Below are 11,814 nucleotides of genomic sequence, written 5' to 3' on the forward strand. Positions count from 1 at the left end.
ACAGCTAAGTGCAACAACTCAAAATTGAGTTTTTCGCGAAGTACTTAATTTTAAGTAGTTTTTAAAGACTTCATTTTGAGTGAAAATAACTGTACTAAAAAGACTGCGGTTTGAATAAAAATTACTCAAAATCAAGAATCGATTTCCCCAGGAAAATTTAAATTTTTTTTGGTTTTTCTTCGTTTAATGTTATTTATGCGATTGATGTGAAATGATCATTATTTTATTTCAATGTCTATATATATACATTTTACACAGCTCGAATGAAACGTAGAAAAAAAATTTCCGGATCTTGCCCAACCGGCAGCGGTATAAAATATCTGTCGCAACGGCTGCATCTGGTCCCTCATGCTGCATACATATTCCTGGCCTGTATGCACATTCCCAAATAATCCAAACGGATATACAGAAGACGGTTGGACCTGCAGGTAATATAATTCAAAACTGAAATGCAATACATCGTAACAAATCGGTATCGAAATGCTCACCTCGCTTCTTCTGCTTCTCAGTTGCTCTTACATAAAGTCTTCGTGCCGAACTTCCGCTGAAAATGCAATACTCATAGAAATTGGATATACAATACAATGTTCTCTGGTACTACACACAAAAAACAAAAACTATTTTAATAAATATTTTGAACTTTATATTTAAAAAGTGCTCTATTTTCTTTAAAATGAAAGTATTTTTTACAGTGAAAGTTGTCTTTTATTTTAAAGTGTTTTTCTTCAAGTTAAGCTGTAAATTTAAAACGCGTTTCTTTCAGTGCAGCAAATGAAGAAATTGTCAAATCCGCAAATAGAGATGTCGTAAAATCTCGATTAATCGATTAGTAACTAATCGATTACTCTCGATTCTTATCGATTATTGAATCGATTAATCGTTGGGTAGTAATCGATTAAAATTAATCGATTATCACAACGATGAATCGATTAATCGAAGTAATCGCTTAATTTGCGACATCCTTATGATGTCGTAAAATCCCGATTAATCGATTAGTAACTAATCGATTACTGTTGATTCTTCTCGATTATTGAATCGATTAGTCGTTGGGTAATAATCGATTCAAAATTAATCGATTATCACAACGATTAATCGATTAATCGAAATAATCGATTAATTTGCGACATCTCTATCCGCAAACACAAAGTCACAAAGTCGATTTGCTGGGTGTGTGTCGCATAGACCAATGCAAGATCTTGACTTAACCTTACTTATTTAACAGTTCACAGAGCTTGTTCACAGGGTGTTAGAATTAAAATCGATCAGCCGGAAATAAAAATCCGTAATTTTCGCTCAAAATCATTTTGATCCGAATATTCTAGTGATATGCTTTAATTCCTACCATAAATCAATCACGAAAAACATCAATATTCTAAATTAATCGCAAAGCAGTTTTCCGGAAGCTGCTCCAGAGACTAAGTCCTGTAAACAAGCTCTGTGAACTGTCAACCTACGTCATCTTACACTGGTCTATTAGTCGCGGTTGACAGAAAAAAAAAAGTTTTCTGTTTTGCTGGTCGCTGATATTTATATGCTGATGGTTGCAAAATTAATTTGACTTTATTTGATTACTGTTCTCGCCATCGTTATAATCGGAAGGTACGTTTTAGTTTTTATGCGAGGCTCTCAAAAATGCTCACACGAGTAAACCCAGGCAAAATAAATAATGTTATTTCTGTTATTTTTCTCTGATTAGATATGTCGTCTCGACGGAGCTTATTCCCGGCTCGTTTGCTTCGCTACAAAGTCAAGGTATTCCGGCGGCGACCAATCGATTGGAACAGGGAAAAACTCAAAACAAGGTAAGACACTGGTGAAAAACCTGGTTCAGGCAGTGAAAGGGAAAATTGTAATATATGAATTCTGATATGCTTGTTTTTTTCTTATGTTTTCAGAGCGGAACGGTTGATGGCGGATGAGAAGGCCAGTTGGTCAGCAGTGAGCGAAACGTAATCACAAAAGATGTACTAAGTAAATAAGCCTACAGCTCAAGGTACGTCTCCAGGCAGTTCCCAGCCATAGCAAAATTTATTGACCTATGAGCTTAAAATTCTAAATATTTAATTTATTCCTTGGATAGATAAAAAAACGACGAATAAAATGGAATACCCGAGAGAATGCCTGGTTTAGCAGATGCCAACAGCTTCACCGTTTCCCGATAAAACTACCCTGGTATCGATGTATTTTTATTAAACAGTGTTTAAATCTTGTTTGAAATAAACAAGTAAACTCAAATCGATATTAAATAAAACATGTTTGAAAAAAAAAAATGACTTGATTAAATGGAATGAAAAATATGAAAGTTAAATAAAATGTACTAAAATTTTAGTTTAGGAGGGGAAAACAACTTTTATTTTTAACAGTGTAACAACATTGACGAATACATAGACGGAGGGGTGGCCATTTTCCGGGCACCACTATATACCCCCTGGGGAGTGACGGATTACAATTATTACAATCACTCGACCATTGAGAAGCCCTCAATTCGAACCACGTCAGTTTGACAACAGTTGTCATTTTCATTTTGTTTACCTCTGATATGTTTTTGGCTACGATCAGAGTATATTGCATCATGACATCATCTGTCATGACAGTTCAATGTTTTTCCCTCGCGTGTCGCACAACTTTTCGGTTGATTTTATTCATTTTATTTAAACAAAGTGTTTGCTTGTCGTGAGCGTTGTTGATGTTTTGTCCATTTATCTGCTACTCGGAAGAAAGAGTACGGACCCTGAGTCCGACGGCTCCCGGCCCGGATCGTCTCTGTCACTACGTAATATCGCCGGCAATGAGGGTGCCGCCGCTAGCTACCCCAAGAGCAAAGTCCCAGGTACCGAGGTGTGCATCGAAGTATAATGTTAATATCTGCATCGAGCACAAAACCTATCAAACGAGCCTCCAGTGGCAGTGTAACCTAACGTGTCGGACCGACAGCAGCAGTGACCGCTGCCTGGTGGCGGTGGCAACAACGCGATGCATCGGCAGCCATTGGGCCCGGTCCCACGGCGGTTGACAACTCCGGCAGTAATAATCACAGCTCGAAGGCCAGCAGTGGCATCTCGGAACGGATGTCAGTTAGCAGTAATTTCAAACGACAGAAGAAGGAGAACACTGCCAGATTAGCCGCACAAAACCAGAGGCCGGCGTCGAGCATAAACAAACCGCTCAAAACCATTCACATCGGCAGATAATTCATCGATCTCCAGCCCGGCGAAACCGCGTAGCACCAGTTCGACCCCGGCAACGGCAACCGGACGGTTGGGCCCAGTGCCGGCGGCATGATGCCAAGGCGGTCCACGGCGCTGTACGAGAAGACGTCCTCGACGGAAAAGACAAATGCCATCACGGATAACACCATGGTGAATCTCAATAGTCTTACACCAGCCGTTAATTATTCCAGACAACCGGTTGCATTTCCCAGGAATATTCCATCGCGATCGATTTCCCACTCGGGTCAATCCAATCCCGTAACAGTACGACATATGCCATTGCCGGAACCAACGTAGGCGACTCACCAACGTAATCGGCAAAACTTTCCTGCAAAGACTTACTACCAACTCCAACAGTAAACGCACGATTCGAATGTCCTGCACCAACAGGAACGAAGTAAATTTGTTGTTTTGCGTGTGCAATTTATCGGAAAGCACGAAAAGGAACCGCTGGCAGTTAGGTTTATTGATATTGGAAGGAATTTAGAAACGCTCAGGAATTGTACAGAGAAAAAAAACTATCTCGTTTTAAAGAATAATCCCGAATGAATTTCCCCAGGATTCCCGAAAGAATCCCCTCCGGCTTGAATGGTTGAATGATTGGTTGCTTGATTGGTTGATTGGTAAGTCGGCTGGTTAGTTGTTTTGTTGGTTGCTTGAATGGTGGATTAGTTGATTGCTTGGTACATTGTTTGCTTGGTTTATTGGTAGCTAGCTTGAATGGTTGGTTGCTTGATTGGTGGGTTGGTTGATTGATTAGATGCTTATTGGTTGGTTAGTTCATTGGTCTTCTTCTTATTGGCATTACATCCCCACACTGGGACAGAGCCGACTCACAGCTTAGTGTTCATTAAGCACTTCCACAGTTATTAACTGCGAGGTTTCTAAGCCAGGTTACCATTTTAGCATTCGTATATCATGAGGCTAGCACGATGATTCTTTTATGCCCAAGGAAGTCGAGACAATTTCCAATCCGAAAATTACCTAGACCGGCACCGGGAATCGAACCCAGCCACCCTCAGCATGGTCTTGCTTTGTAGCCGCGCGTCTTACCGCACGGCTAAGGAGGGCCCACTAGTTCATTGGTAGCTTGCTTAAATGGTTTATTGGTTGGTTGATTGATTATTTTGTTGCTTGATTGATTGGAAGTGGGCTTGAATAGTAGGTTGCTCGATTGGTTAGCTGGTTACTTGATTCGTTAGTTATTTGATTGATTGGTTGCTTTGTTGGTTGAATGGTTAGTTGCTTGATTGGTTAGCTGGTTACTTGATTCGTTAGTTATTTGATTGATTGGTTGCTTTGTTGGTTGAATGGTTAGTTGCTTGATTGGTTAATTCGTTGCTCTAACGTCCTCTAACGGATCCTCAAAAAGCGGATTAGTCTGGTCGCGTTATCCATATCACCCAGTGTTTCTGAACAGAGAGGGGCTCGTTCCTTTTCTCAACTAACATTTTTTATTAATAATAAATTGATATATGGATAATAAACTTGTTTATGGAAATAAATATATAAATATGAATCTTTTTGTTCTGAATAAATAAATAAATGTGTAATAAATTACCGTAATGATTACGAATACATACCTATTTTAAGATCACTTCAAAACGAACTTTTGTTGAGAGGCCCGACGATCCATATTGTTATACATCAATCGACTTGATGCTTGATTGCTTGGTAGATTGGTAGCTTGTTTGACTGGTTGGTTACTTGATTGGTTGGTTGATTATTTGGTTGGCTGCTGCTTGATTTGTTAGTTGGTAGTATGGTATGATTGATTGGTTGGTTGCTTGACAGATTGATTGATTGGTTAGTCGGCTGGTTAGTTGATTATTTGTTTTGTTGGTTGCTTGGTTGATTAGTTAATAAGTTGATTGGTAGCTTGCTTGAATGGTTGGTTGCTTGATTCGTTGGTTATTTGGTTGGTTGGTTGCAGCTTGATTTGTTAGTTGGAAGAATGGTTGATTGGTTGGTTGCTTGATTATTAGTTGGTTGCCAATCCAACCAACCAATCAGGTTATATGATTGATTGGTTGCTTGACTGGTTGATTGATTGGTTGGTCGGCTGGTTAGTTGATACTGTTTTGTTCAACCGTCTAAGACGAGTTTTATTACCATTATTTTGATATCTTTGAGATACGTATTTCGACCACAACTGTGTGGTCGTATTCAGTGTCTCGTACTCGACTGTTTTGTTGCTTGCTTGATTAGTTCGTTGGTTGAATAATTGATTGGTTGATTGGTAGATTGCTTGATTGATTGGTTGGTTATTTGGTTGATCGGTTGATTGGTTGCTGCTTGATTTGTTAGGTGGTAGAATGGTTGTTTGGTTGGTTGGTTGCTTGATTGTTGATTGGTTCTCAATCTTACCAACTAATAAGGTTATTTGGTTCATTGGTTGCTTGACTGGTTGATTGATTAGTTGCTTGATTGGTTGGTCGGCTGGTTAGTTCATATGTTGTTTTGTTGGTTGTTTCAATGGTTGCTTGGTTGATTATTAGTTGGTTGGTTGCTTGATTGTTTGGTAGATTGGTAGCTTGCCTGAACGGCTGATTGCTGGATTAATTGATTGTTTGCTTTACTGGTTGATTGAATGCTTGGTCGGCTGGCTAGTTGATTAGTTGTTTTGTTGGTTGCTTGAATGGTTGATTGGTTGGTTGCTTATTTGGTTGATTAGCTTGTTGGTTGCTTGATTTGTTAGTTGATTGATTGGTTGCTTATTTGGTTGCTTGATTGGTTGACTGGTTGGTTGGTTGGTTGCTTGATTTGTTAGTTGGTTGAATTGTTATTTGCTTAATTGGTTAATTAGTTGCCTAATTGATTGATTAGTAGGTTATTTGGTTGATTTGTTGCTTGATTGATTGATTGATTGGTTGGTCGGCTGGTTAGTTGATTAGTTGGTTTGTTGGATGCTTGAATGGTTGATTGGATGGTTGCTTATTTGGTTGATTAGCTTGTTGGTTGATTGGTTGATCAGTTAGTTGTTTGATTGGTAGCTTGCTTGATTGGTTGGTTGCTGGATTAGTTAATTGATTGATGGTTGGTTACTTGTTTGGTTGATTGGTTGCTTTACTTGATTGATTGGTTGTGGTTATTTAGTTGATTGGTTGCTTGATTGGTTGGTTGGTTGGTTGCTTGATTAGTTGGTTGGTTGCTTGATTGCTTGGTTGATTATTTGGTTGATTGCTGTTTGATTTGTTAGTTGGTAGTATGGTTGATTGGTTGGTTGCTTGACAGGTTGATTGATTGGTTAGTAGGCTGGTTAGTTGATTAGTTGTTTTGTTGGCTGCTTGGTTGATTGGTTAATAAGTTGATTGCTGGATTGGTTGGTTATTTAGTTGATTGGTTGTTTGATTGGTGATTCGTTGGTTGCTTGATTGTTGGTTGGTTGCTTGACTGGTTGATTGATTGGTTGCTTGATTGGTTAGTTGTTTTGTTGGTTGATGGGTTGATTGGTTATTAAGTTGATTGGTAGCTTGCTTGAATGGTTGGTTGTTTGATTAGTTAGTTGATTGATTCGTTGGTTAGTTGGTTGGTTGGTTTGCTGCTTGATTTGTTAGTTGGAAGAATGGTTGATTGCTTGGTTGCTTTTTTATTGATTCCTTGATTGGTTGATAATTTGGTTGATTGGTTTGCTTGACTGGTTGATTGATTGGTTGGTCGGCTCGTTGGTTCATTAGTTCGGTTGTTGGTTGCTTCAATGGTTGCTTGGTTGGTTGATTAGTTGATTCGTTGCTTGATTGGTAGCTTGCTTGAATGGCTGATAGCTGGATTAGTTGGTTGGTAGCTTAATTGGTTGGTTATTTGGTTGATGGGTTGCTTTACCGTTTGATTGAATGGTTGGTCGGCTGATTGGTTGATTAGTTGTTTTTTGGTTTCTTGATTGGTTGATTAGTTGATTGATTGATTGATTGGTTGGTTGTTGCTTGATTTGTTAGTTGGTAGAACTGTTGATTAGTTGGTTCCTTGATAGTTGGCTGGTTGCTTCATTGTTTGTTGGTTATTTAGTTGATTGGTTGCTTGATTGGATAATCCAGCAATCAGCCATTCACGCAAGCTACCAATCAATCAAGCAACGACTCAACTAATCAACCAACCAAGCAACCCACAAAACAACATATCAACTAACCAGCCGACGAGCCAATCAACCAAGCAACCAAATTACCAACCAATCAATCAATCAACCAACAATGAAGCAACCAACCAATCAACCATTCTACCATCTAACAAATCAAGCAGCAATCAACCAACCCATCAACCAAATAACTAACCAATCAATCAACTAACCATTCAAGCAAGCTATCAATCAACTTATTAACCAATCAACCAAGCAACCAACCAAACAACCAATCAACTAACCAGCCGACTAACCAATCAAGCAATTAACCAATCAACCAGTAAAGCAAACCAACCAACAATAAAGCAACCAACAATTCAAGCAAGCTGCCAATCAACCAAGCAATCAAGCAACCAACCAGCTAATCAACCAATCAAGCAACCAACCAATAACCAATCAAACAACCAATCAAATAAATAACCAACCAATCAACTAACCAACCAATCTAGCAATCAACTAATATAGCAAAACAACTAATCAACTAACCAGATTACTAACCAATCAATCAACCTATTAAGCAACCAACCAATCAACCATACTACCAACTAACAAATCAAGCAGCAATCAACCAAATAATCAACCAAGCAATCAAGCAACCAACCAACCAACCAATCAAGCATCCAACCAATTAAGCAAGCAACCAATCAACCAACTAACTAATCAACCAATCAACCAACAAGCTAATCAACCAAATAAGCAACCAACCAATCAACCATTCTACCAACTAACAAATCAAGCAGCAACCAATCAACCGATGAACCAAATAACCAACCAATCAATCAACCAACCAATCAACCAATCAATTATCCAACCTACGAACTAATCAAGCAAGCAACAAAACAATCGAGTCAAGTACGAGACACTGAATACGACCACACAGCTGTGGTCGAAATACGTATCTGCAAAGATATCAAAATAATTGGTGGAATTAAATGGAGAGTCCTAAACTCGTCTTGAACGGTTGAACAAAACAGTATCAACTAACCAGCCGACCAACCAATCAATCAACCAGGCAACCAACCAATCAATCAAATAACCTGATTGGTTGGTTGGATTGGCAACCAACCAACAATCAATTGGTTGATTAGTTGTTTTTTTTTGGTTTCTTGATTGGTTGATAAGTTGATTGATTGATTGATTGGTTGAATATGCTTGATTAGTTAGTTGGTAGAACTGTTGATTAGTTGGTTCCTTGATAGTTGGCTGGTTGCTTAATTGGTTGGTTGATTGCTTCTTTGTTTGTTGGGTGGTTGGTTGGTTTTTTTGTTGATTGGTTGCTTGATTGGCTAATCCAGCAATCAGCAATTCAAGCAAGCTACCAATCAATCAAGCAACGAATCAACTAATCAACCAACCAAGCAACCATTGAAGCAACGAACAAAACAACATATCAATAACCAGCCGACCAGCCAATCAAGCAACCAAATAATCAACCAGTCTAGCAACCAATCAACCAAATTACCAACCAATCAATCAATCAACCAACAATGAAGCAACCATCCAATCAACCATTCTACCAACTAACAAATCAAGCAGCAACCAACCAACCCATCAACCAAATAACTAACCAATCAAGCAACCTAGCAATCAACTTATTAACCAATCAACCAAGAAACTAACAAAACAACTAATCAACTAACCAGCCGACCAACAATCAATCAACCAGTCAAGCAACCAACCAACTATAAACCATTCAACAGTTCTACCAACTAACAAATCAAGCAGCAACCAAACAATCAATCAATCATTCTATCAACTAACAAATCAAGCAACCAACCAACTAATCTACCAATCAAGCAATCAACAAAACAACTAATCAACCCATCAAGCAACCGACCAACAATCAACCAACCAACTAATCAACCAATCAACTAATCAATCAACCAATCAACTGAATAATTAACTAGTCAACGATTCCAACAACCAACCAATCAAGCAAGCCACCAATCAAGCAACCAATCAACCAACAAAACAACTAATCAACAAACCAGCCGACCAACCAATCAAGCAAGCAATCAACCAACCAATCAATTATTCTACCATCTAACAAATCAAGCAGCAATCAATCAAATAACCAACCATTCAAGCAAACTACCAATCAACCAAGCAATCAAGCAACCCACCATTCAAGCAAGCTACCAATCAACCAAGCAATCATTCAACCAACCAACTAATCAACCATTCAAGCAACCAACAAAACAACATATAAACTAACGAGCCGACCAACCAATCAATCAATCAGTCAAGCAACCAATCAACCAAATTACCAACCAATCAAGTAATCAATAAACAAAAAAGAAACCAACCAATCAACCATTCTTCCAACTAACAAATCAAGCAGCAACCAACTAACCAAATAACCAACTTATCAATCAACTAACTAATCAAACAACCAACCATTCAAGCAAGCTACCAATTAACTAATTAACCAATCAACCAAGCAACCAACAAAACAATTAATCAACTAACCAGCCGACTAACCAATCAAGCAACCAACCAATCAACCAGTTAAGCAACCAACCAACAATCAAGCAACCAACAATTAATGCAAGCTACCAATCAACCAAGCAACCAACCATTCTACAAACTAACAAATCGAGCAGCAACCCATAAACCAAATTACTAATCAACCAAACGACCATCCATTCAAGCATGCTACCAATCAACCAACCAACCAATAATCAAGCAACCAACCAACTAATCAATCAATCAAGCAAACAACCAATTAGCCATCCAAGCAACCAACAAAACAACTAATCAACTAACCAGCCGACCAACTAATCAAGAAACCAATCAACCAACCAGTCAAGCAACCTATCAATCAAATAACCAACCAATTAACCAAATAACAAAACAACTAATCAACTAACCAGCCGACCAACAATCAATCAACCAGTCAGGCAACCAACCAACTATCAACCATTCAACAGTTCTACCAACTAACAAATCAAGCAGCAATCAACCAATCAATCAATCATTCTACCAACTAACAAATCAAGCAACCAACCAACTAATCTACCACTGCTCTTCGAGAACGATGGTGTTGTTCCGTTATCAGCAAAATCGATACGAATACGACGATCCGGTGCCCCTAACAGGAACCCATGGAACACAAAAAAAAATTGTTGGTAACAATGAAAGAATCGTTGGTAAAATTAAGAAAATCAGTTAGTGATTTTCAGTAGAAAGTATAACATTGTTGAAATAACAATTGTAAAAATGTTACTTTGATATGTACTTCAACTAGAGCCAACCTTTTAAAATAACAGTTTTCTCTCAAAACAACGTTAATTTAACTTTTTAAAATAACATTTTCTTTTTAAAACTAAATGTGCCTTTTATATTAGAATCAACAATGAAACTTTCGAAATAACAAGATTTGTGCATTTTCAATTTCAATAAAATTCACATATTTATTTAAAAATAATTATTGCATTTATATGCTCATTGTGTGTCTTGAACAGTACCGAAGTCCAGTGCCATATCCTTGCTGTTCATCATTTCATAACCGCCGTTAACATTATTGCGATAGTTGTGCTGGTGGTGTATCGGTCAGTCTACGTAGCGGTTGTAATCCATGTGATAATTGTGTGCACTAATGTCCATTGCTACTGTCGTCCGGTGGTTGCGTATAACCAATGATGAATACGTTGGTGGTACCAGCATAATCGTGCTCAATATATTCTGCTTGACTCCTTTCGTTGCTCGCCAGACTCCTACGACGAGGCCACCTTCCGCAGTGTCCAAGTGTTCTAGCGCTTGATAACTTCACGGATTTACCAGACTGGGAGTACAGTTCCATCCGGCCCTTAAAGTCGAGTTCCTCGAGTAGATCCGTTTCCACCCGGTTCTCAAGCTTACGGCAATCGTTCCGTCACACGAGATTATGTCTCCTGCTGTTTTTTTTTTTGGTTGCGGAGGTTTGTCTTTTTCATTGACCTGAAAATATGTTATAATCATCAGGATTTTTATATCATTATTAAATCACAAATTACGTACCTGCCGCAGAAAAAACATTCCGCAACCTAGCCGACGACGGAACCGCTAGGAATAGTGACAGGGGAAAAGTCGAGCCAGTACCGGATGACGGCAGTTTATGCGGCCTTCGGTGGATGCATGAAAAATCAGTTTGTTGGATTGTCCTGATGGAGGGACCTATCGTTGGCTGGCGGGGGTGACTGGTCTTCCCTTCCAGTGGCCCGAGATTCCGTCCTCGTTTTCCTGGGGCTTTCCGACTTGACGGTTAGTATCAGTTCCAGCATTTCGCAACCCGATTCGACGAGGGAACAACTACCTATAAGTGATGAACTTATGAATAAATCATCAAAATAAACATCTGACTTTACTTACATTACCGGAGCCGCTATGGTGGTGACAGGGTAAACGTCGACAGTGCTTGATGGCGGCCTTCGGTAGCTGCTCGTGAATCGGTGCATACGCATTTCCTTCACAGCAGCCGTAGCAGCATCAATATAATCGTACAGAATGTAG

At 38.9% G+C, this 11,814-nt stretch overlaps 2 long non-coding RNA genes across 2 annotated transcripts; one reads left to right on the forward strand and one right to left on the reverse strand.

Moving 5' to 3' along the window:
- Window positions 1-1,478: 1,478 nt before the first annotated feature.
- LOC134211148 (uncharacterized) lies at window positions 1,479-2,270 on the forward strand. Its single transcript, XR_009978947.1, has 4 exons — window positions 1,479-1,599; window positions 1,697-1,802; window positions 1,896-1,993; window positions 2,081-2,270. It is a non-coding gene; the product is annotated as an uncharacterized LOC134211148 (long non-coding RNA).
- An 8,463-nt stretch (window positions 2,271-10,733) lies between these two features.
- Window positions 10,734-11,814, reverse strand: LOC134211155 (uncharacterized). The gene is made up of 3 exons (XR_009978949.1): window positions 11,674-11,814; window positions 11,323-11,617; window positions 10,734-11,262 (listed from the first exon to the last, which is right to left on the reverse strand). It is a non-coding gene; the product is annotated as an uncharacterized LOC134211155 (long non-coding RNA).

This window comes from Armigeres subalbatus, chromosome 1 (genome assembly GCF_024139115.2).
Source record: "Armigeres subalbatus isolate Guangzhou_Male chromosome 1, GZ_Asu_2, whole genome shotgun sequence".
In the NCBI taxonomy this organism is placed as follows: domain Eukaryota; kingdom Metazoa; phylum Arthropoda; class Insecta; order Diptera; family Culicidae; genus Armigeres; species Armigeres subalbatus.